This window comes from Charadrius vociferus, unplaced genomic scaffold, assembly GCF_000708025.1.
Source record: "Charadrius vociferus isolate BGI_N301 unplaced genomic scaffold, ASM70802v2 scaffold115, whole genome shotgun sequence".
NCBI classification, from domain to species: Eukaryota; Metazoa; Chordata; class Aves; order Charadriiformes; family Charadriidae; genus Charadrius; species Charadrius vociferus.
In genome coordinates this window covers 2652113-2678566 of record NW_009648636.1, presented here as the reverse complement: position 1 = coordinate 2678566, position 26454 = coordinate 2652113, and the positions used below count along the sequence as shown (strand labels likewise).

General features: G+C 40.2%; 1 protein-coding gene across 4 annotated transcripts in view; it reads right to left on the bottom strand.

Moving 5' to 3' along the window:
* NAV2 (neuron navigator 2) overlaps window positions 1-26454 on the bottom strand; it is a 429065-nt gene that overhangs the window by 62170 nt on the left and 340441 nt on the right. The window lies entirely within an intron of this gene.

Genomic DNA, 26454 nt, shown 5'->3' with positions numbered 1-26454 from the left:
CACGGTTTCTGACACCCATCTCCCATGTGCACGCTCCTCCAGCACTGGAGTGGTCTGGTGAAAGCCCAGAAGCCCAGCAGGTCACCAGCAGTTACTGGTACCTGGCAGCCTGCTGCACCAACACCACCAAAACACAATAAAAATGGGCTTAAACACGAAAAAGAAAAAGAATAGATTAGCTGAATTCTTACAGGACTGACGTAACTAAAATGTGGAAGGAAAGGAATGAAGGGTAGTACGGAAATAAAAATATGCAAGAGGCATTTAAATTCCCTGTTGCTGAGTGGGAAGACTGATGGGGCTGGACCCACCTGCCTCTGCCGCCACTTGCCCCCCCAGCCAAGGCCACTCGCCCACCCGCTCCCCCAGCACGAATGGCCAACTGGGACCACTGGGGAGTCTCACCCAGGGAAAGGTGCCTACTAAACACACCCACAGAGCCAAAACCCCCAGCAGCTGGCAGGTAGTATATGGCTCCTTTGCTGCCCAGTCTTGTTTTAATCCCTCCCGATGCTGCAACCCTCTAACGCAAATCTTGTCAGGTCTGCGGGCTGTCACCCCGAGCAGGCATAAAATGAAGAAGTCACAGAGCATGAAGACTTGACGCAATTCACAGTCACTGCTGAAGTTCTTCATTGCTCAGGAATACACTCCAAAGCTTCTACATAAATTGATGAAGGTGAAAAACCTGTGCACAGCAAACCACAGATCTCACACGCGAGAATTGCTCCTCTCGCTCAGCAGCGTCAGCTCCGGCCAAGCACATGGAGACAAAGATCATACATACATTTGCACACTCTTCCCCCATCAGAAAAAAAAGGTGAAAACCCCAAAACTTGTCTTTCTGCATGCATTGCAGCCCGCTGACGTGTGTCTTAAAATAAAGCTGCACTTGGCAATGGGAGGTGTTAATTTGATCACAGGGCACAGCTCTGTCCCTCAGGAAGCTAAACCCCTGAAAAAACAACCGTCGTTATCACGCCAGTGATTTACAGAACAGACACATACATCATCAAGTGAAATACTTTATTCATGGTAATATGGACATGTGTGGAAGATGTCAGCTACTACCAATTCCAAAAGCAGTTGTGTTTTTTTTTTTTCTCCTAGCAGAACTGAACATCCTAAGTAGTACCAATAAACCCTGCTTTAAGTCAGCCTTTAAAATGAGGTTTATGCGAAAGAAACTGCAAAAGGGAAAAAAAATATAAATAATCTTCTAACCTTAATCAGACAAATCAAGAAGCAGACAGAAATTTGCACAGGAGGGCGAAGAACAACTGCATATTCTATCCTAAAAAGCAAGTGCACTCTGGGCTGTGATCTGGCCTGAAAGAGCCTCTCACACGCCTTTGTTTCCCTGCAGAGTGAGCTCATTCCCATGGAGGTTCCTCCTCTGCACAGAAAGCAAACTTACAGGGCTAAAGTACAAAGCCCCATAGTTTTCTGAGGCTAAAAAGCCCGTAACACGAGTGGAAAGATAGCCGGTTAGATTGCAGCCTAGGAGAGGCGAATAAATGAGTCGATAAATCTCTCAGAATCCTGAAGTAAAGCCAGAAAAAACCCAAACCTGTCTGTTCTCACATTGGGAATTTCCTATTGTGTTATTCAAATATTTGTTATCTCCTAAAAACATATTGATTTCATGTAGCGTACAGAGATACAAATGAAATAGTGCAGGGAGAAAACTTCTGAGATTTACTCCATCACCTAATGCGTTTCCATCGCTGCCAGCGTTTACAAAGTTAAACTGAACTTACACAAAGGTGCAGCGCTACACACTTCCACGTTTTCAAAAGTGCAGAAAATCTCTTACCTTGCAATATTCCCAGGCCAGAGCGCTTCTCCACCTTGTTGCCCATGAAGAATTCCAGCAAAGGGGCTTAGATTTATTTTGCAGGTTGACACCTTCATTAGGCTACCATCCAACACCCCCCCTAAATGAAACAGCTTGAAACTTGACTATCTAGGAAGAGACTTGGGGAGGAAAAAAAAAAAAAAAAAAGTGGGAGCAAGGTTGTTTTCCAACAGAGCCCTCACCATTCAGCAGCTCTGAAAGACACTGGAAAGTAAAGCCTAGCTGGAAGGTGATCATCAGAAACTTCCCCTAGAAAGAAATCTGATCCCTCAACAAAATTAACCTCTGAAGTGCTGAAAAAGCGAGAGGTCAAGACTTTCTGCTGGGACTGGGTCATCTGTGGAAAGCTGTAACCTGATGGCAGTCCAGCAGGCAGACTGGGCGCCTCCAGATCACATACCGTACCCTGTGAAGTAAAAGCTCATGTCAGCAGCCCCGGACTTGAAGGTACTAACTGACACTATTTGATCTCAGCTGAAAGACTACAATCTCTACAGGCATACTTTCCACCCTGCCTTTTTTTTTTTTTTTTTTTTTTTTTTTTTTTTTTTACAGAGGGATGCAACAATGTGACTGCTGAAACCACTCTAGTTTTATGAGAATGTAGCAGGAGACATACCCCAAATCTTTTAACAGAAAATATTCGGAATACTGGTAAAAAAAGAAAAAAAAAAATTTGGGGGGGCAGTGGTAGAAAAACACTTTCAAGACAAATGGTACTGAAAAATACCAATTTATCCACTGGTATCCCCAATAAAGACCTTATGAAACTGGGACAAAACATGTAAGATTTATCCAAGTACGGATTAAACACACTAATCCTTATTTACAGTTGTAAAGTAAGGGGCTTATTACTTCCCTTTATTTCAAGTCAAATAGAGATGGGTATTTATACATATTTGGTTGATAAAAATTCACGGTGGTTAGCATTCAAAACTCTTATTTTAGCTTAATATAAATACTTTCTGACAGGATTCTTCCCAGATCTCTGTGTTCTGCTGTACGTGTGGGATTTTTTTATTCTAATATGGGAAATGACACCAGCTCTATTTACTGTGCGTAGCAGTGCTCAGAGGCACTAATTATCCTTATGCTAGATGCTGCACGAATGTAACCTGTAAACATTAGAAAACCTGTGAGACTGTGAGAACTGGAAACCTGGTTACTTCTAGCCCATGTGGACTCATCACTTGTGGAGTCTCCTGTGCGCTAATAGGCACAGAGAAGGAAATGATACATCTACCCCAAAAAGAGAAAAACTAGAAATACAAGAGGAATAATATTAACAACACAGATGATGGAAAACACAGTGGTGTTGGACAGCCATGACTAGTTGCAGCATGGAAGGCAGCATTGGAGCTTGGAGTAGAAAACTACTGGAAGAGGTGTGGGAGCCCACAGGTGGATGAAGAACCATGGGACTGGTTCAAGCTCACTGCGAGCAGAACGGCCTCAGCGGGAGAAAGGCTACAAGTAGATGTGTGAAGAGCTTGGGGACAGGGAATTGGAATAGGGAAACTGAGGTTATGGGTGAGGTCTGGGAAGGTGGTCTGAGGCTGAAAAGAGACATCTAACAGATGTAAAGCCACGGTGAGGAGATAAGATGAACTCGACCAACAGCTGAAAGTCAGGGAATTGGACTGCAAAAGGGAGAGAACAGATTAGGAAAAAAAGGTCTAAGCTCACGAAATTAAGAGTGTATTACAGTAATATGTACAAGGAGAAGGGACTAAATTCAAGATAGAGCCTACATTTTGTTATTTAAATGGGGAGACACACAAACCACTGACTCTTCCAGTTACTAGCATTGACCAACACACTGACTTCCAGCCGAACGGGAATGCACAAGTCCATTCCCTTTACGACAGGAAGAGTTGTTCACTGAACAAGAAACTCCATTTCTAACCCAACCAGGGTAGACTTACGTTGTCTGGGTTACTGATGAGGGATCTCATAATGAAAAGGAGATGGGCAGCCTTTCAGATGGAGGAAGTGGAGAAGACAATACCACTCTGTCCTCTTAGCCTCACCTCAAGAAAACCATCAATTACTCATCCAAAAATCAAAAAGAAGAGGGAAAGAGTAGTCAAAAGTCAACTATACCCACATATTTATTAACTCTGTTCAGCTTGGGTACCCTGTCTTAAATAAAATGCATCTTTAAGCGCAATGCTGTATTTTTGGCTGAAAGAGTTAAAATGCAAGCATTCAAGGTTATAAAATAAAGACTTTGTGGAGATATTCTGCTGCCAAAACCTTCAAATAAATGAGCCTCAGTCTCAGCTTGCCTTTCTATGCTGGAGTCTATATTTTAGTGGCCACAGTGTTACTATAGCAACACAGAGGACTGGTAATTTAGAGGCTGGTGGATGTGACAACTTGCAATTTAAAACAATACTAATAATAAAAGCGGCTTGGGAAAAGCATCATTTAACACAAACGTTTGTGTTTTAAAATGAAAAAAGGCTGTTTATTTAATTTTTTTTTTTTCTTCAGCCAGACAATTACCTATATTAAGTCAGTCTCGGGGTGAATAAAAGATAGAAACATGACTCTTCAGCTTTTTGGTATGTCTGTACCCTAGAACGCAGTCAACGCACCCCCTTCACCATGTGTATAAATGCAAAGCTGCAGATGTCATTATCTCTGTTGAAGATTAGACAAGAATCACGCAGCTTTTTTTTTTTTTTTAAAAAAAGTATGTATTATTCATAATGAAAGTGAGGGTAAAGTGGACTATTATTAATCCTTTCTTGCCTCTCCTGAGTTTAACTGGTATTCTTTATTAACTAATCCCGTAAACTGCTCCTCATTCATCACTTTAATCACAGAATAGTTACTAGAGATAACTCTCAGATATTACAGATACTTAAAAGGATCACAACCGGAATAGCAAAGCTGCTTCTGATCTCTAACATCTTTCCTGTCTTCATCAAAATAGCTCCCACAAACATGACATTTCTTAATTACTCAGTCACAGAGCTGTATAGGAAATTAGCCACTGACCTGTAGCTAATGGTAAATAAGAAGAGCCAGAAATATTCTAATTCCAAAAATAATAAAATCTGAATTTGTAACCTTGGGGGAAAAAAAAAAAAAAAAAGAATCTGAACATCCCATCTGTTGAATCACCAGCTCCAAATAAAACCGAAATCACAAGATTAAGGTACAGCGTTACTCTCCTTACACCCATCTACAGCCCCATTGTCCTCCGCTTTCCGGGCAGCCCTTACACTGCAAAGGAGGAGGGATTTTGCAACATAATACCCATAACGCTAAATACAGAGGGATATTTCCAGATGAATTTTACATGTAGCAATAATCATAGTTTTATGGGTCAGGAAGTTCAGAAGATTAGTGTGTTATGGCTGCAGTTTATAAAAGCGTTTGCGTTAGAAGTTTCGCATAGCAATCGGGTGAGATAAGCTGCGAACAGCTTAACATTAAGTTCTTTTATGGTAGTTAAAGTTGGGGAGAAGTAAAGAGACCCCAGGTATTAATTTACCTAAAGAACAGCTGCTAAGAAAAGGCTGCAAAGTGTCCTAATACTTGGTGTAATAAAATCACTGCACCTCCAATTGCTTGTTCTTTCTCCCCGCACTGGTGTGTGATTCCCATTACCCTTAGTAAGAATGGTGTTCACGGTCTGAAATGAGCTAAAACCGTAGATAACAAAAAGAAAAAAAAAACTTATCCAAGAAATGTGTGGTTTGATTCTTATTTGAAAAGGCCCCAAACCATAATTACAGCTTTGCATTCGAGGTTAAAGCTGCACAAATCTCATCGCATTTCAAACTCTCCCTTAGAGAACACCAAAATGCCTGAAAATTGGGGGTTTACTGCAATATGTTAATTTCTTTTATATTTTTTTCTCGCTAGCTGAGATATATCAGTTAGGAGCTTATAAAATGTCTGTGTTTGATGACTGCAATGATTATAAAAGCAATGAGAGCAGCACAGACTGCAAAGACGCTGCGCTTCAGTCTTTGTAAGCTGTTTTATAATGTGTGGTATGAAGCGTCTGCCACATATCACCCTGGAAGAGACTCCATTACAACTGGGTAAACTGAGGTCTTAAAATAATCTCAACAGGAGTCTTTTAAGCCTTCTTGTTCTTTCTTTCCTTCTAAAGAACACTAAGGTTATTTAAATGAGGAAAAAATACATTTGTAAAGCCAAAACATATTCTGAACAGCCTCAAACACACTTTTGAACACAATTCTTTCAACTTGAGGACATTAAATAAAAATATACCTTTTTAAAGTACTTTTATTGATTAAATATATGCATGAGAAAATAAAAGCAGGAACGCAGCAACACTGCTGCACCATTACAACTATTATGGATCACACTATAGGGCTAAAATTCTGTCTATCAGCCTCAACAAACTATGTTTTGTGTGAACACAAATTAGACAAAAAACCAACAACCCAACTTGTTGTACTCATGTGTAATTGTCAATCCTAGGAAGGTATTTCTAGTTAAAACCAGAGGAACATGGGAAGCAACATAAAGCCACAATAAGAGATACAGCAGAAAAGGGACCCTTAGCTGCCACAACCCTGTGAAGTTGTGGCTTCTCAGTGTGGTTCCAATGGGAGTTTGGGAGCCAGGAGAGGCAGGTCTGGAAAAATGAAGACAACCGTTTTTTCATTCATGGAATCACAGAATCTCCTAGATTGGAAAAGACCTGTAAGATCATCTAGTCCAATCATCAACCTAACACTGACCAGCCCACCACTAAACCATGTCTCAGAGCACTATATCTACACAACCCTTAAATACCTCCAGGGATGAGCACTCCACCACTGCCCTGGGTAACACGTTCCAATGCCTGATGACCCTTTCAGTAAAGAAATTCTTCCTAATATCCAATCCAAACTTCCCTTGGCACAACTTGAAGCCATTTCCTCTTGTTCCATCTCCTGTTACTTGACAGAACAGGTTGACTCCCACCTCTCTGCAACCTCTTTTCAGACAGTTGTAGAGAGTGATAAGGTCTCCCCTGAGCCTCCTTTTCTCCAGGCTGAACAACTCCAGTTCCCTCAGCCACTCCTCATCAGACATGTGCTCCAGACCCCTCACCAGCTCCGTTGCCCTTCTCTGGACATGCTCCAGTGCCTCAATGTCCTTCTTGTGGAGGGGGGCCCAAAGGTGCTAAGTTTCCAGATTGCTGAGGGTTATACGCTACTAAATATTCTTCTTCACGTCCTTAAACCTCAAGGGTATGAATCCTCTCTTGCCTGAGAGAGTTCCCTGAGGGCAGACAACTGTATTATGGTGGTGCCCTCTGGATTTATTTATACAGGTGAACACACGAAGCATAGTATATTTTTTGATTTTGTTAAAAATACTCATACAAAAGAAAGTAAAAAGGAATCAGTGTCCCCTATTGCATGGGTACCTATGCAATGCATAGGAACCAACCAGTCATGCATTCACGGAAAGATGGAGAGATTTCTCTAGTCCCAAAGCAAGTCCTTTGCCACTGAAGTCAACGGCAAAATTTCACTTGACTTGAAGAGTAGGGATTTCAGCCCTGAGAAGACGATGCATACACAGAGAAGCCAAACACGGAATAAGATGAACGATTTGGAACAAGCTTAATGATTATTGCAGTGATAATGCGTCAGGAAAACAGCGTAAGACAGACTCAGCATCTAACTCCTCGGAATCTCTTTTCACTGACCAAGCGTTTGCAAAAACCACAGCTTCCTCCGACAAGGTGACACGCATGCCTGATGGAGAAGAAAAGACTATTTATCTATGTGCAATATATGATAAAAAATGGCTTTATAACATTTTATATTTACTTCAAAGATTGTTTAAAAAAGGCCAGTAGCCTACATGGAGCGCTTGTGTTGACACAAGTGTGAGGCATACTTTTCACTGTACCCACTTCAAATGAATAAGCACAGCAGAGTGAATAAACACAAACGGCTACTTTCTAGCAGCAGCGGAGAAAGAAAAAGGCGGGCAACTGGAGATAATCCAATAAAAACGGAGGATGCTGAGCAGCAATGCAGCTTGCATGCTATTATCCGAGAGGAATTCCAGACGAACGCCGAATCCAGGGGTTATATTCGGATGATCCAAACATTAGTTTCTAAAGTTAAACACATTACCAAGCCTCAAATTCCTTGAGTAGGAAATATTATCAATGTATTTACTATATACACATGTACATGCTTTTGTGTATGTTTTCTATGCTATTTTTTTTCAGGTATAGAAAATAATCACAGCAAGGAAAAATATATATAATAGGGCAAATGGCTCGTTAGTAAGAACAGTCTATACAAAACGGAAAATAAATCTGATCTTAAAATGCCAACAGTTAATATAGTGAAACACAAGAACGAACTATCATTCCCACTGTTTTAAATGCACTTTTCTTTGCATCCTTCTCCAAACCATAAAAATCAGTCCTCTTTCCAAAGAACATAACACTGCCAATCACAGATTTTAACACACGTGCCACTGACCAAGGAGAAAAAATTAATTCTTCCAATCTATACTGCTGAGCAGAATAACAGTTTACTTCTACATTGTTATAAGACTTTCTTGTGTTCTGCAGCCATTAAGATTTTCAGCTTGGTCCCTAACATATGAACTTATAAAAATAGTGGAGTTGGCGTGATTGTTTTCTTCTCAGGACTCTGAAAAAGTGCTTTGGGATGAATATATGACAGATGTCCACATATGATTTACAGTTTGTTTTCTGAGCTTCCTAAAATAATGTCTCTGTCAACAAGCAATGTAGTAGAGAACGGAAACATCAGATATGAAGGAAGCTATACAAAACCATAGTTTAGGAGCAAAGTTCTTTAAGGCCAGTGAGGTAGAAAACAGGTCAGAAAGAGATAAAATTTGAATTACAGGTTCTGTTTCAGCCAGCAGGACCAGGGGACTACGTCAGAGGATGCATTCAGGCCCAAGAAGGATATGCCAAGGTTAATATCTATAGAACTACATTTAGATACTTCTGGTTGAATAAGCAGCTCTCTAAGGAGTTGTAGTATGGTTTTGAAAAGTCCTGTAAAACTCAATTTACCCTCCCTCCCACACACCCCCAAGAAAATACTAAAATCATTACTGCTTAATCAGCAGCATTGATCATCTCATTGCAGTCACTAACCATCTCATGGCATCCGCTGCAAAAGCACCGCTATCAACTTTGTGTATCTTAGTCAAATCCAGTTCAGTTATGATCAATAGACTTTGCCCATGTTGATTGCTTCGGCATCCCCCTAATTAGACATCTCTCTGCATTTACAGTTGTTTATTGTTGCTGTGGCTGTTAAAAAGCTAATATATCCCACTAGAAAAGTAAACTCATTTATCCTAATTGAAGTAGAACTATTAAATCAAGCTAGCATCATTATAGCTTGATCTTTAGTGTTTGCAAATCCTCTGCATTACTGAGTCTATAAACGTTCAAACCACATAAATGCTTCAACTGAGTAATGAGAGAAGAACAAAGATGCAAACTCTCAATTTCAACAAAAATTAATTTTCCTTTGAGAGTCCATTTGCATTTTTCTAATAAAACAAAGGGATCTACTTCACCCGTACAACGCAAGGATGTTCCAAAGATTATATCCGAGCCAAAAGACATGCCTCTTTCTCAGATGACCTTGCAAAACCTTTCCACTCTCTTTTGAACACGCTTTCCCATGTGAATAGCTTCTTTCTTATTCTTACTGGTACCATCTGTCAAACAGACTAACTTGCCATTTCCAAATTCGCAGTAGACTATTAACGCAATATAGAATTTAAGACGTTTCTCCTCCCTGTCACTATTATCTACACCTGGTTAAGAAAACCACTAAGTTTTCTTTAAATTTATAAATCTTCCTAAGACAAAAGGTAACCGAATCAAAAAAATTACCTACAAGACAGCAGCTCTAACTAGTGCCTACTTTTAAACAAAAGCCTTTTCTAGCTCTACATTTTATATTTTTATGAATAACGCTGGCAACTCTTATGACTCGGTAAGAGATATAAATTTGGAGAATTAGAATAGAAATCTATTCAGATAGAAATAGATGCTCATTCGGAGACATAAATTCTTAATTAAGCAGTAAGAAAACCCCAAGCTTGTCAGGTAAAACACTGAATTTAAACTAATATTTGAAAATTGCAGCTGATGAGAAGCATGCCCTCCATTAAACTCCATAATTATCTCAAACACCTGTGGCAATCACAACTCACCCATGTGAGCTTCTGACCTTCACTAAGCCCTAATAAAATTGTAGCTGTAGATCACCTGAGAAGACTAATGGTCCTACAGATTAGAGTATTGCAGCATGCATTTCAGGTTGCTAATGTATCAGCTGTATGGAAGCTTGACGGGAGGAAATCTCAGCTGGTAGACTCTCTCTTATCACAAGGTCAACATTCTAGCTGCAGTGTCAGTAAACCAAAAACTTATTTTCCATTGCTCAAAAATTATTCACTTAGAGAGAAAACACTCTCTTGCAAACACACAAAGCATCTAAGGGTGAAATGTTCTGTTTTTATTCCACCAGAAGGACAAGATGACAGTTGACACGTTGTTTACACTCTGTGGTGTACCCAGTCAGCTTTGCCATGGTTGCCTGTGCTCCGACACCTCTGCCAGCTCAATGCTACCTAAATCCCTGTCTTTTCACAGCTGCTTAGCACAAACTACCTCAGAATAATGGTAGTGACCATGAGCTTACTTGTGAGGGACATAAGGTTGCCTCCCTGCAAGCTACTTGGAACAGAGATCACAACTAGTACACCATTGAGCAAATTCAGTTCATCATTTCCATACCAGGGATGAAGGTCAATGCAGACGCAATTAGAGCACAGAAGAGCGTGGGGCTTGGGAAGCAGAGGATCTGCAGAAGGAACAGCATCGTTTAATGGACACACAACCAGGCTGGTGTAGCAACACTTTCTTCAGATCCTAGGCTGTAGCGGGGACAGCATGGCGTAAGGACCGCACACAACGGAGCGAGCGTGCCACCTGCACGCAACTCCATATGAGCTTCCACAGTTGGTCAACCGCAGATGGGAGCATCACCCCCTCACTGCTCCCTGCAGAACAGCTCTGTTTGTGCTGCTGGGCTTTGGAACGGGAACATGGCCTCAGCCGCTCTCCCAGCACACACTGGCTACGCTGAGGGAACTTGAGAGAATGCCATCTCTGCCTTCAAAATTGCTACGCCCATTAAATTTCCTCTACAAAAGCAAATCCTTTTTGATTGCTATAGATACTATGATAACTATAAAACACGCAGAGTGAGCTGCAATGGGACGTGGGAACACCAATGGCACTAACAACTGAATATTGATGTGGCGAGCTATTACATTTAACAGTTATTTTCTTTTGAAAGTGAACGACTAATTCCAAACATCTGTGCCTTACAGGGCCCAGATTATCCGACACCCAATATCGTTATCTAATACTTGAAAAATTAATCTGGTAATAACTTGTAAATTATATTCATACAGTTTCCAAACAGGTAAATATTTCTATTACATACTTATGAACTATGTTAAATATTTAGTCTGGAATGCCAGATAACAACTCTTAGATCTTTTCCCAAGATACTATAGGTTTGGGGATTTTTTTATTATTTCACTGTAAATAACAAGCTGAAAGCAGAGCTCAGTGGTGTCAAAATACTGTCAGAAAAAATCAATACAGCTATAAATACAGAAGGCATAGCTACACGGTGGTATGAAATATGGCTCAGAGATTCCTGAACTGGTGCTGCATTACACTTTACAGATGCACATCTGAAGATACCAACATGGGTCTGGATGCAATGCAGGTTTGGCACAACACTCAACCTCAGCTGTCACCTCACTACATTGTGTAGGGCATCCTTCATTTGCACCACGAGGCACTCTCACCACAGTGGCCAATTTCTACTCGTTTCATTTAAGTTAGTAGGTCAAGAGGACAAGTGGAAACTTTCAGTTAGACCTGATGAAATGCAAAATGCTACGCATCCCGAAGATGGGTGGGGAAGGAGGGAAGAGAAGACAGAATATGTGGAGCTGCCCTTCAGACCCAGCTCACCAGGAGCCCCATCTTCCCAATGGACAGAAATACCACAGTCACGAGCTGCAAACCACTCACCAAATATAAACATATCTCCAATTCACGCATTGAAAAATTTTGCAAGGAGTAGCTCTGCCCACACTGTTCTATCTCTGCTCAGAGCCAGGTCTCACCTGTCCTCCCCCAAGTGGCATAAAGTCAGTATAAAACTACTCAACTTTGTGCCCTTGTGCACAAACTTGTGTATAAAGGCAATATACACAAGCATGCACCCAGTAATTAGCCAACACGGGGTTAATTATTACCAGGCAGCATTGCATTATCAGGTGTTCCAGGCGTTCCCCATTTTATTTTCATTACAATCAGGTGTAACGACAGATGTTGTCAGTGCCAGAGGTGACACTAATCCCGGGCTTCTTCCAGAAACGTCTCTGGTATGTGTGGTTATCTCCAGGGCGTATCTAGCTCGGTATGCTGCTCTTCATTGCATGAGCTATTTATTTGCCCTCCCAAACTGTGCAATATTCATTAAGGTGATGCATCATTCTACAAAAGAAAATGCCAAGGACAAAACCCGAGATGTGCATTACTGGCTCCGTGCACAGCGTAATTAACATGCATATGATCTGTATGCAAATCGTGTTATTGAAAATAGTGACTATTAGCATAACAAGCGCTTATTATTTATTGAGATGCAACTCAGGCAGGCGTCCTGCTGGGATCTGACATCTTCCTTTAAACTGCACCATCTTTCCTTTCTTCGCTTACACATTCTTCTCTCCTCTTGGATGATTAACAGCACAGAAAACAGGGCGACTCCCTTCTGTGCCTTTGTTTAAAGGGGGAAATCTTGTGTGTTTAATTGCCCTCCGGCATCTGATCCAGTTCAAAGCTCAGCGGAGCCTTTCCTATGGTGCGACATTCCCCTCCCGCCCCCATCATCACCGAACTGCATTTAAACTGCTCTTTAAATGAGCCGTTAATATACGCGACTTCACCTGTATTATCTCTAATTCCTAACTGGTAACAAGTTAGATGCAGGTTCGTCTTTTTTTTTTTTTTTTAAAAAAAAGGAATAAAATGGGAGTAAAATGGGAGAAAACACAAGCTCGACTGCGCAAAATCACAAACCTTCTTAATGTCATGACACCCTTCTGTCGTACTTTAGATGAATTTGACCTTTTAATCATTCCAGCCAAGAAATGTAACAGAAAAGCATAATTTTGCTTTTTTTTTTTTTTTCTTTTTCTTTTTTTTTCCCGGTAGGTCTGAGCAAAGCTTTCTTGCTGGATGAGTCCAGTAAGCCCTGTATCACTGATGCTGGCACTGTTTCCTCCCTCCACTCCCTACCCTGAAGAAGTGGGGAGGTCCCAGGGTCTCTGCAGGACTCTCGAACCTTTCCTAGCATTTCTGTAAGAGCACAAACTTGCAAAACTCTTCCTTGCCCAGTAATTCCTTCCCCAGCCCCAGCCCTGCTGGGTTTTACGCTGCGTGTTTGTTCTCTCTGAGGCTACACCCTCTGCTTCAGAGATGGCTGTGTTACAGTAATGAAATAATTAGCAGGGGGAATGATTTCAATTATTTATCATTTTGCCAAAATCGAGCTGTTTTGGCCTGAAGTTTTCCAAGCTGCATGCCAACCTAAGGATGGACTTTGGTCTCGGTTAAAAACGGCACAACCACTCCTGAGTATCGTTAGAAAATATACATGATTTTACTATTAAGCTATATCGATCTTCCCTGAGAAACCTCGTCTCACAATATAAATTTTTTATATGGTTCTGGAGGGCCCTGGAGAACAGGGGCAATAAGTAAAGAAGGGAAGCTGAGACTGTATGTGGAGAATAAGTGCAAAAAAGAAAAGGAAACAAAACCAAATTTAGATGGAAGACACTGAAGTTGAAGGCTGGGACCTGCTGCACAAAAGCAACAGAACTGGGACAAGAAGCCTCAAGTCGACCTGGAGAACGAACAAATAGGGGACAAATTGGAAGGAAAAGATCAGAACTGAAATTGTCCGTAAATCCACATTTTGATATATTCTTTCATTATGAGATTTTTTTTTTTCTTGTTTTCTTTTTATGACTCCTATTTGACTGCAGGAGACAGACCTGCTGCAGAGGTGGTGGATTGCTGCTCTACCATGGCTTGTCACAGCAGATAGACTATACACAACCTCAATTTTCTGTTAATGCCATTTTTCATATGCAATACATATATAGGCCCAAATTGTGACCACTCATTCTTTCTTTGAGATGCTGAGAACTTTGTAGGCCTACCTTCTAACCAAACGCAACACCTTTACGCCACAGTGGTGACCCAAAAGCAGCTTAGAAGCAGTAATAAATCCAGTCAAAAATATATCCTGTTAAAAAGAGGTTTTAAGGCACTTTCTCCCCCCTCTACTTTGGCAAGTAAGATAAAACTCTCAAACTGCCAGTTCTGCTACTGCTACAGCAATGTTTTAGAGATGGTTTGGAATTTTTTGATTAAATATCATTAAATATCCTGTTGGTTTATAAAAAAATGTAACTCTTCACAACACTAAGATGACTCCCTTGGACCCTTTGTTAATTTTCATCGTTAAATCATCCAGGGGGGATGTGGGAGTTAAAAGGACTTCAACCTTAATTCTTTCCATCCCAATTCTGTGACCTGATAGCTCCGCAATAGCCAAGAGTCCAATTAACACCTTTCAGTATCTTGTGTTGATATTATTTCCAGCAAATAATTTGGCAGGAGAGACAGGGAGAAATATTTTTAAAGAAACAATCCAAACAGAAGAGGCCAAAACAGATTCCTGTTACAGTCCAGCACAGCAGAGACCTCAACTTGACTTTTTACATTAGAACAGCATTATCTGCATCACTACTCCGTAAGGGGGGGGAAAAAAAAAAAAAAAAACCGAACAAAACCCCAACTCTTATTTTCTGTTTTATCCCAGTGCAATAATGAAATGAAAATAATTTTAATCCAGCCTCTCATCTCTCTGCCCTGTTTCAATATTGGCAGGTTGTGGCCATCTTCTTAAGGCTGAGCTGAGAAATGGTGTCTCACTTTGCTACCAGAGACTTAACAAAAACTAGTACTGATAAAACCAGCTCCAGTTCAGTCAATTTCTCTAGAATTAAGAAGTGGTCATTGGATATCTTTGTTTAGAGACTTTAATGAAGTGAACTGCACAAGGGATAATAAGATAAAAGGATAAAAGTCACTAGATGTCTCCCCTCCCCCAAAAAAAGAACCCCCCCCCCCGCAGATTACTAGTTGGATTAATGCAAGCATTCGTATTTTGTATCATACTAGGCACACCTAACAAACTACAAGGAAAGTCATTGCCTTCAGTATTAATAATGAAATAAAGATTCTTCTGGAAAACCCCTTTTGGTTATTCACACCACTTTCCCTCTAATGTGTGACTGTGCTTTGGTTCATACAGATTTTTAAAAACCACAAAGGACAGACTTCCCAGAGACTAGTTTACAAGTCAGTAAGTGCCAGAGAGGTTTTTCTTATAGTTACTCTATGTTTTCCTTGTCTCCGCTGAATCCATTGTACTTAAGTTATAGCTACAATTCACTGGTATTCCTGAAAATGTCCAAAGAAAGTTTTGTTCTCCTCCCATGATCCCGCCCAGCCTTGCTCAGCCAAGTCTTAAATTACCTTTGGCTCTCATTTTTTTCTTTCTAAAATAATCCCTTGTTCCTAAATGATTTGATAACATATACACTGCCATAATAAACTTAACCACATCGCCTTCTATTGCAAGCTCCTTCATTCCAACGGTGTTAAAATCTAAAAGTGAAATCAGAGACTGATGTCATTAAATAAGAGAGGAATGTATTCAAAGTGAGGAGCAACTTTTAAGATTCAAACAGTATTAATGGACGAAGCTGGGTTTCAGCAATTCATTGAGGACAAAGGTAGACATGATGAAAGCCCACCACTGAAAGCACAATGCATTGCTTGGAAAGAGATAAATGGCTGCAAGAGAAACCAATTTGTTAGCAGAGAGGGGGTGATGTAGGAAAGGTAAAATAACTGGGTCAAGCATGACTGGAATTGTGGTGGTGGAGAGAGGGGAAAACATATGGCATGACTCAGAGGAAGGAATGATTATTTTATCAGTCACATGTTTAGCTCGTTACAGCTAAAATAAGGTCAGCCCATAAAAACTCGGTGAGAAAGAAGCACAATGTTGCTAAAATGGAGAAAAAGTCAGAAGCTATTGCAGAAAGGGACCCAAACTCTAAGCCACAGCGTGGAAGACATCTCTGATTCTACCCTCTAGATATTGGTGTTGGAGGCCAAACCACCAGCATGCCTTGACCAAAAGCAATGACAAGCAACTTCATGTTGCCATATGGTGTATTTGCTTTTAATCTATATTAACAACAACAAAAAAAGGATTAGTGGTTATAATTAAAAGCCAACGAAGAATTTCAAATGAAATTAGAGCACAGAACTCATATCCTGACTTCAGTTGGAAATCACCATCTTCTGATTTCAGAAAATTTGTGTCTTTCTTTTGCACACACATTTAAGGCATGTATATGTATAAATGCATGTATAAATCTCACCACCGCCCGATCCATCTAATGAGTCCTTTGGTTCAGAAATGCTTTCAAAGCACAGATAGATAATTTTTTTATCTAGGGCTAGATAGAAAATATGCATAGTCCCAAAACATGGATTAAGTGGAGTATAAGGCTTTCCTGGATGAACATAACCTCTGTGAACTTTAGTTGGCACAGGATACTCATATCTCTTTCCCAGAGGCTCATGTTGGCGATTCTTCCTTCTTCTTTTCCCTCTCTTCTCTTTCCATAGAGATATAAGGTTGTCTACGAATACATCCTACCTATTTCCTGATAATATTCCATTCTTCCCTTCTGCATGTAAACCAGTTCTAGTTTTGCAAATGCAACATTATGTTTCAGTCACCTCTGAAAATAAAAATGAAATCTTTGCATAAAAATGCAAATGAAACCAAAAACTATGCATGTACATATCAGATAGTATCATATAACATCAATAGTTTCAAAGAGATGTTTAAGGCATTAAGTCATGTTACGAAGAGTATTTCTAGCTGCGAGTTTCATAACAAGAATAAATCAATCTTGACTATGAACATGAAAGAGGGAATAAAACTTTTTTGAACACTCAAGGTGGTTTGCTCATTTCCCCCAAACCATAACGAATGAATTAGTTGATATATATGAAAATTAACTTAAGCTAACAACGCAATCAGAGAAGAAAAACTTTAAATTTAAAATTAGATTAAAAAGATAAAAATATTACTTGGGGCTGATGAGAGCACATGGTAACTCCACAGTAGCTGCTGAGCAGAGCCTTTGTCGGTCAAGAAACAACAAAAAAAATAATCATATAGTTAAAAAGAGCTGACCTCAGCCCTTGGACTTTGCTCAGGCGCTAATCAGACTTCCAATGTTTAGTGCTGATCCTCTGGCTACTTATTGACCACGTATACCTGGACACACATAAACACAGCCTCCAGCAATGCGGTGGTTGCTCAGGCTCCCCCTGCGGACTCTGCACACGGGCTTCGCGTTGTTCCAATGCCACTTAACATCAGATTAATTAGTCTCAAATTGCAGCAATCAGTGTTAATAAAGTGAGATGTTTTATTTTCAGTGAGAATATCAAAAACTTTTGCTCATCAAAGCAAATTACACACATTCTCATAACACTGCTGTAACAGCACAGTGTAGCTCCAAGTGTTTCCACTGTAGAGTATGCAATTATTTATCCTGGCCAAATGTATATTTAACTGTATATACTTAAGCAACATAAGACTATCACGTGAAAGCCATAATGCCTGTTTATATAATAGAGCTTTTTTAAGCCCCGCGCAGCTGCGTTAACTCTGGGCCATTTGAGCCTGAGGATGCTGGGGCTCATCTCGGAAACATCAGGAGCAAAGTGACTACTTGTTCTGTGGAGTCTCAACTTCGCTATGAATCCTATTGGCTGTCATAAAAAGGTCACAAAGTCACCTTATCATACTGCTGGAAAATCCCTATACCATGAGGAACCTGAGGAATGGAGAAGAGCAGAAGAGGACTTACAGATAAGAAGGGTACTGACCCCCAGTACGGAATAGCTTGTTGGCCACCAAGGAAGTTATCATGACACCAAGGAACGGCTTGATACAAATGCAGTAGCTCCATTAATCCCAGGGCAGCAAGGATATAATTAATTATGCACTGTTGTCCCTTTCACCCCCTCAGCACTCCCACCACAGAATGCATCGCAGCTGATCTCCAGAACTGGAAAGTCCTTCCAGGGAGGACAAACCTTCATTCTACACGGGCTGTATGTCCCAATTTCAGCACTTCTGTCTGCCCTCTGGCTTTCAGGAGTCACTCTGTACCCATGGAACAGCAAATGCCATGTAGACATGGGAAATGAGGCATTCCCTTCTTTACAAAAAACCCAGGAATAGTCGGAATATAAGGGCTGTAAGGAAGAGAGTGCACCTCCTTCTGAAGTGCCATGGAAATAGGGAGGGAACCTTCATGTTATCTGAACATATCTTCTGCCTCGATAAGTACCTAGATCGGGGACGTTTTCAATTCTTTTGACATCAGTCAGCCCAAAAGTATGCCCCTTACTTCATTACCTTCTTAACACAGCAGTTGCCATTGAGGACAGCTGAAGGAGTTGACCGCTTATGGAATATGTAGCATTTTAAATATGAACTCAAAGTTGCGGACACCTTACAGCTTCTACTGCTCCACTGCAGATGTGGATGTGTATTGGCTAAACAGAGCTATAAGTACCATCCAATTTTAAACATATTAGTTAGCTGTCCAAATCAGGAGTCTCATTTCCCTGTAGAGACAATGGACCCCTTCAAAGCATCTGGTTGTCCTGAATTCCTTGGAGGCTTCTCACTGATGATATAGAGGGTGTCCCCTTGCAACATCTGCAGTACCATGTTTGAAAGGTCTTCACTGGAGGGGACAAGACTGAGAATAAATGACCGAGTAGTCATTAAACATCATCAACAGAGTAAAGAAAAAGAAACACACCCCACCCCCAGCAAAGCTCAGAAGAACATGCAGGAAGACACGTGCATCTCACATTTGGACTCAGAATTTTGATACCATTTTCCAAACAATACAATTACAGGAAACATTCAGCCGTGAAACAGAAAGCTTAGATCCAGATGTAAGATGTAAGATAATACTAACAGAATATTGTTATAATCAAGAGAATGCATAGCTGTAGAACAGAAGCAAAGAAAACTAACGAAAAATTCTAATGAAATGTACAACTATGGACAACTCCAAAGCCCCAACAAACTATCTATGAAGGGCAAACAAAGACTAAACAATGGGAGAGTATTCTTGAGGTTTTCTAGTCATGAGACATTTAGAAAAGCACACAATATTTGTAAAAAAACATCTGTCTTGAAATTTGCTTTACAGCCACAATGAGCTTCCGCACTCCTCAAACAGCCCAAAACCGAGATTCTTCTTTTGGAGTCTGACAGCTGTCTGCTATTAGTTTTATCTATTCAATCTCCAAATCCCAAGCTCGGAGGTTACTGGTGTAGGTCAGTTGCAAGACTATGTTGACTCTCTTGCCATTCGACATGGAAAACCAAACAACAAAGTCTGCACTATGTCAGCAAGCATTTCACATTCTTCGGTTTGTCATGCAAAGCACAAAGACCCTGATACAGTTCAAAATGGTCTTTGTATCTACAATCTTGTTTACCCTTGGAATACAGGCTTAATTTCCCACATGCCTGAAGTGTTTTAAAAGCCACTTCATACAACAGAAGAGAGACAGTGCTAATCTCTGGCAATGGAACCAGAAATATTGAGGGTTTCAGAAGAGCCTCCGAATCAGCAGTTCGATCAACTTTATACTTACACACATGAAGTGGGTGTATATGAAAGGAAACACCACTTCAGGAAAATCTAGTTCTCGTGGTGTGGGATCATGATTTTTGCCATCCCTAGATGTATATTATTCAGCTGTTTAAATGAGGCAGTTTTCCTATATCTACAGAATCAGTATCCACAATTCTGAAAATGTTAAGGACCCTTCACCTCTCCACAGGGCAGCCTTCTAGGGGAATACATGGGCAGAAAGAAAGTCCTAACTTAGCCATGATGAGTTGCTCCCTCAAGGCACCTTCCATTAGCTTTGTAGTGAACTTCAGCTCCTGTCTTAAGCATTTTAATTAGATGCTAGAGCAGAGGTGGAAATACCCCTTAAAATAGAAAGGAATGCAGAATCCCAATCACAGCAACAGCAAGGGGCGTGACACGAGGAAAAAAGGCTCAACAAGAAATGCCGTTCCTAAAACCTAGATGCAGCCTATGTCTTCAGTGTTTACATCTAAGCAAAAAAAAACAATACTGAAGGAGGAGTTTAAAACTATAGTGACAAATCAAAGCATATGAAGATTGCCCCATCTACTAATTTTGGAGGGAACACCTTGCAATGGCGGGGTGTGTTGGTTGTTTGGTTGGTTTGCTTGTTTTTAATGTCAAGTGGCAGAGCTCTACTTCCTCCTCATGGGAAGAAAGTTCTTGAAAAAGGTGAAGAACGGCTCTCAATTGCCTTGTCAGCCTGTGGGGCTACTAAAACATATATTAGTTAAAAAAGAACAGGATAATTCTTGGCTTCTTGGATGCACATAGGTCCTAACTAGAGTAAAATCTGCACCTTTTTTTTTTTTCCCATGGATACATGGCAAAGGGACTCTCCCATAGGAAAACAAATTGCATTCTTACAAAAAGTCAGTTTAAGAATAGCACCAAACATCCCCCATCAATCATACATCCCCTATTGCTACATGACATGAAGATCCAGAGCCTGGATAGAAATTTTTAAACAAATACAATCTCTGCTGAAAAATTATTTATTTCTTAAACCATCCCCTCCTCAAAACTCTTTCTAGCCTTCAAACAGATCCCAGCCTCACCAAGTTGATTGCTGGAAGCAAACTCTTTGCTGACCATCATGCAATGAGTGAAATAGACCAAGCCTGAGAAAAAAACAAAACTTTCCAACGTACGTCCATTCCATCATGCCTCTCTAAACAGAACTGACACTATCACCGAATCCTGTACTTCCCAGAATGTAGTATACTTCCATCCAGTGTATCGTATGTATCCCAGAAGTATGCATGTGGAAAAAAGAACACCACAAACCCAGTATTACTGTGCCCACTGAATGAATTCACGTGCAAGCCACGGAGTTGAGAAGAACCTGGTTACCCAAGGGGGGACAATTTTCACACAGTTACTTCATCTCTGACCTCTTCCTTCTCATCTTCAAGGGAGTTCTATAAAACATCTTCAAAGAATAAACCAGAATATTAAAATAATAACTCTGGTGGATATTAAAAACCATAGATTCAATAAAGAGACAGCTTTTACAGCCTGTAATAATTTGCTCCCTCTCCCCGGTTAACCCCTCCATGTTACACAGGTGATAAATCATCCATCTCTCTTTTCTACAGCACGCAAACATTGTATCGCACCTTTCCTTGTTAAATCTTGCTCTGCTTCATAGGTATTGTCTGTCTTGAAGAGTTCGTCTAAACTACTAAGACATCCAGGTAAATTTAGAGCAACTGTTCTTCAACTTGTATTTAGCAATGAAATTTTTTGCTTCTCTTTTAGACCTTAAGAAAAGCTTATGTGCCCAGAAATTTGTCGTCTTTAGCCCATTGAAATGGATCTGCCAAAAGACAGTGCTTCCCTTGACTAACCTTGCCCTCTTTGAAAGTAGAACATCTTTTTTTTCCTTTTGGTACTGCTAATTTCAGCCCTCGGGTATAACTACTGTACCTTTGCTTTCAACTATTTGTTGCTTAACTTTGCAATTACTTTATGTAACCTAAAACCACCTTGAATTACAGCTTGTAAAAAGATTCCTTGGAAAATAAAAGTGTATGGCATTGTGATTCTAATCAGCAGATCCCAAGGCCATAAACTTCAAAGAATCTTTGCAATGTGAATTTCCCTATTTCTGCGAGTCATTTTTCAAGATAAATGTGGGATCTTTCACCGATAGAGAGATTGGTATCTATAGGTACCAAGGTACACCTCGTACATTTGGAAGTAGTATTTTTTTCAACTCAGTGATAAAATCCAAGCAGATGGTCAAGCAGAACAGAAGATCTCTTAGACATGAATAATCTCACCAGTCCCATGACTTTGCTATTAAGCAACTATATACGTGGGTATATATTTACAAATTGCAGTGACTCACAGCACAGACACAGTGGGCAACGAACGCTCGGGTGTTGGCTCTTACTTTTGGATCTATTTTATCTTTAAACTATTTAGAGACTTTTGAATTATTTTCTAGAACGCTTATTCAGTATATAGGATCCTTATATAGGGGTGTCCCGTTGCCCTAGCAAAGAAAAAATGGGAAAAGCAGAATTTGTAAGTTATTTTAATTATAATAACTGAATGCAAGTACATTCGTCAGGACTTTCTGAAAGTGAGGGAACTGTGAACTGATAGCATGAAATCTTCCCGGTAAAGTGGTAGCAGCTCAGCAGTATCTTTCTTAGCTGAGATCTCCTGAGGTCTGTAGATGACTTCAATGGATACAGTTACTCATTCTCCTGACAGAAAGGACATCCTCCCTCCATAAACCTATTCACATAAAATAGCAGATGAATCTCCCTGCAAGTTCATTTACTGTGAAACTCCACAAACACTTATGTCAACACTCCTGAGGGAGTCTTGCCGGAGCAGGAGGTGCTCTGAGGGAAGGAGATGATGGGAATTCCACTGCCATTACAACACAGGAATATCTATTTCTATATATTTTTACAACAGTTGAGTCCATCTAAAGTTTAAGATATAACCCAGTCATGTTTTAACATTTTAAGACAAAGGCTACCCAGTCCATGTGTCTATATGTGTCTATTCCAGACACATTTTCCGGTTTTACCCTTTTCTTATGCACCACGCTACCACTGCTGGAGTAGCACAACTGCAGTAATGATGAGATGGGTCGTACCGGGGTAGTGCTGCTAAAGGACATTCTCTGTGAATGGAGGATTTAACTCCTCATTTGCAAAGCCAGGATTTGCAGACACCTTCGTTTGCTTTTGGCTGCATTGTCTCGGTTATAAGGAAAAACCAAAAATACACGCTTAGGACTTAAAACTGTGTTATCATATTATAAAGCTACATAAAGAATATCTCAAGAAAAACTTCCTTCTTTTTTTCTTATATTGTAACATTTTTCCCATTGTCTACAATGAAGCAGCACCTAGAAAGAAGAAAATTTGATGCAGCTTCTTATGCGATACCCATCAGCACCATGTCTGGAATTCTGCTTTCAGTGGGATTCGCCTCCTTCCAAAAGCAGCCAGATCTCCTCCTCTCCCCGCTATTCAGAACAGACCAACATCACCCCCAACTTGATGACTTGCTTCAACTTGCTTTTCCGCCATTCTGAAGTGTGATCCAAGTTCCCATGGTCATGAAGGCAATCCGACAAACTCCCTCCAGCACTGAACACTTTTTAGTGTTCATCTTTTTAGTAATCTCATCACTGTAACAGGATGCAAGAAATTAAACTGCAGTTAGCGAATATAAACATACTCCAGTCTAAGGGTTTTACTCCACCAATGAATGTGAAGCGTTCTCTACCACCTGAGCCAAGAGACATATAAATAAGCTTATTTTGCATTTTATGAAAACAGATTAACAGCAAAATACTACACCAGCTATTTTTGAAAGTCATAATTTTTACCATTTGTAGAAATTGCTATAAATCATAGCATCTGACCAAATCTGCACTCAATGACATTCTTATTAATAGTGATATATTCATGTTCTGCATGGAATGTCCTCTGGCTTCCTGCTTAGTCTCTGCTTCATTTCCAATTCTTCCTTCCTGTCCACCTCCTTCTCCTGGTTCCACATACTCATCTGGGATTAGCCAAAAAACTTGCTAGAAGCTGGAAACGCCAGTGAAATGCTAATGGCGGCCAGGAGCCAGCTTCAGTCGCAACTCCTTCTGAGAGTTAAACTGAAAATGGTCTTGTTTTAACTGCCGAGTGACAAGAGTGTGCCAAGACTGTCATTGTAGTCATCGCAGATCTGAACCACGATACAGAAACACTGTTAGAGCAGTTCCATCCTGCCCATGCTCAACACCTCGGCTGCGTTGTACCTACAGTCCATCAACGTTGTGGCTGTTGGACGTACCAAGACAACATAGTCTGCTACCTGATGAGACAGGTCCTTACAGTCAGAAGCTGGGAAGACCTTTTTATGCCTTATACTCTTATGCCGAGACATGTAATTCATGCAACCTCAAATTAAACTGTGGAAGTGAAACAATCCAAGTCAATCATGCTCGGAAGTAGTTATTATGCACTTCACTGAGGATTTTTAAATAAGCCATATAGACATTTCCCTAATAACAGCACTAAAGGTACTCTTGACAAGCTCACATTCATTAATACAGTCTTGTGTCCTGTTCACAAGGATATGATAAATCAGCCGAGGTCTGATTTATGTTATCTAAATAACAGGTTATACCAGTAAGCAATTACAGAAAGATTTACTCAAATCTAAGTTTTGAATTTCTTCCCTCTTATGAATATATATTCATAAATGCAAGTTACACGTATGAAAGTAAGGGCAGAATTAAGTCTCTGCTCAAGCAGCTGTGCCTGGCAATGTGAAATCAACTTAAAATAACCAGATGGTACACACCAACTCCATATATATAGAAGAGACAAAACCATAGGTGGCTAATTTGCAAACCTTTAAAAAAAAAAAGGCACAAACTGAATAAAAAGGCATTTTTAATGCCTTTTTTCATTAAAAATGCCTTTGTTCTATGCAAACACAAATTGTCTTGAAGTGAATAAATAAGCTCAGCTGTGTTGTGCAATGATTCCATTAACCTTGCAATCAAGCATTAAATTAAACTGCCTTGTTTGGATTTCCCTGCTGCAGGGGAAAATGTACCTTCTGAGGTCTGTGCTTTACGTTATCAGAGCCAACGGAGTAAAAGCTTCACAACTCGACTTCTACAATTAATAACACAAGAAACTGAACAAGTGAGCAAATTGCAAAAATTCCTCTGATAAAATTTTAATGATTAACCTTATACTCAAAGGTTCATAGCCTTTCACACTCGTTCTCCCATGCATTCAATTAACATCTGCTTTGAACAAGTTAAATTTAATCCTCATACGTTTTCTAGGTGTACCACTAAAGCAGAACTCCTGCTTGACTCCACTCACAGAATGAAGAAAGCGATTCATTACTGCAGCGTTTCATTCGACTCCTTTTCCTTACACCAATTTTCACCCTGGAAAACTGCTGCTCAAACCGAGATTAATTTTTTTGTTTTGTTTAAACTGCACATCATGATCACCCAGCAACCAAAGAGGAGCTATGCTTAAATCGCTGCCCTATCGTCAGAAAACTCTGATTTCCTGCCTAAGCTGAGCAGGCTTACGTTCTAAATAGAAAAGACTATATCAAAACAACACATAACATCACCAACTCTGGGACCACGGGTAATTTCTCTGCGATCCCCTGCTGCAGCTGAATTGCCGACCATACAGAGTCTTTATTGTGTGTAAAGTCCGTCCCCTCCATGTGAACTGAAAGAATGATTTGCAAAGCTGAAACAACTGACATAAACTAGAGATTGCATTTCAGCGTGTCACAATCCCATTCCGAGTGGAATATATTTAAACACACAAATAATCCCTCTTGTTGAGCACACGTAATTGGTCCTCATGTGTGGTGTCTTCAGGGAAGGAGCTTAGCAAATAAATGTGAGAGTAATTTATGTGCCAAGAAAAAGTGTTGCAAACACAGAAAATATTAGATGGGGGGAAGGAATCAATGACGCCAGCTCTCCAGAAGGCTGACTGCTACTTAAACAACAATATAATTTATACCAGACCAATTCTGGATTGTAAACATGTAGTTTCTTTAACGTGGCAACGTTCAGAAGCCACAGCAACAGACCAGGATGATACTTGATTAGTCTTCAGTTGCATCACCGGGTGGCAATGCCTCCACCCACGGTCCACCAGGAGCGAGCGCTGTTGGCCCAGTACAGGTTTCAAGTTGCAAATTTCAGAAACAGATATGGAGCTCCTGAAAAACCCGGGCATATTTTACAACTGGCAAGCATATGTTGACTTAGTAATTCAATCTGAGCTGAGATTCTCTGAGAGGTTTTAGTTCTTTCGTTTAGATTCACCATCCTGGTCTTCACTAATATCAAGAGAACACCAAAGCCAATTTAGCACGGCTTTCTTTGAAAACAAGGCTAGATTCTCCATCACTCGTATTTCCTTAGTAATCCATGCATTGCTATCAAGAAAGTATCAGTCATATCAAACTCAGTCAACTGCATTATGTCCCAGGAAAGACTTATCGGTAACAAAACAAAAAGGGAAAAAAACTTTTAGTTCAGAAATTGGTTCAAACCCCATCGTGGGTAACAACAAAATCCATGTTTTATATTTTGGGGCCCCTCACTGAAGAAAAAGGATACGGTTCACTTATTA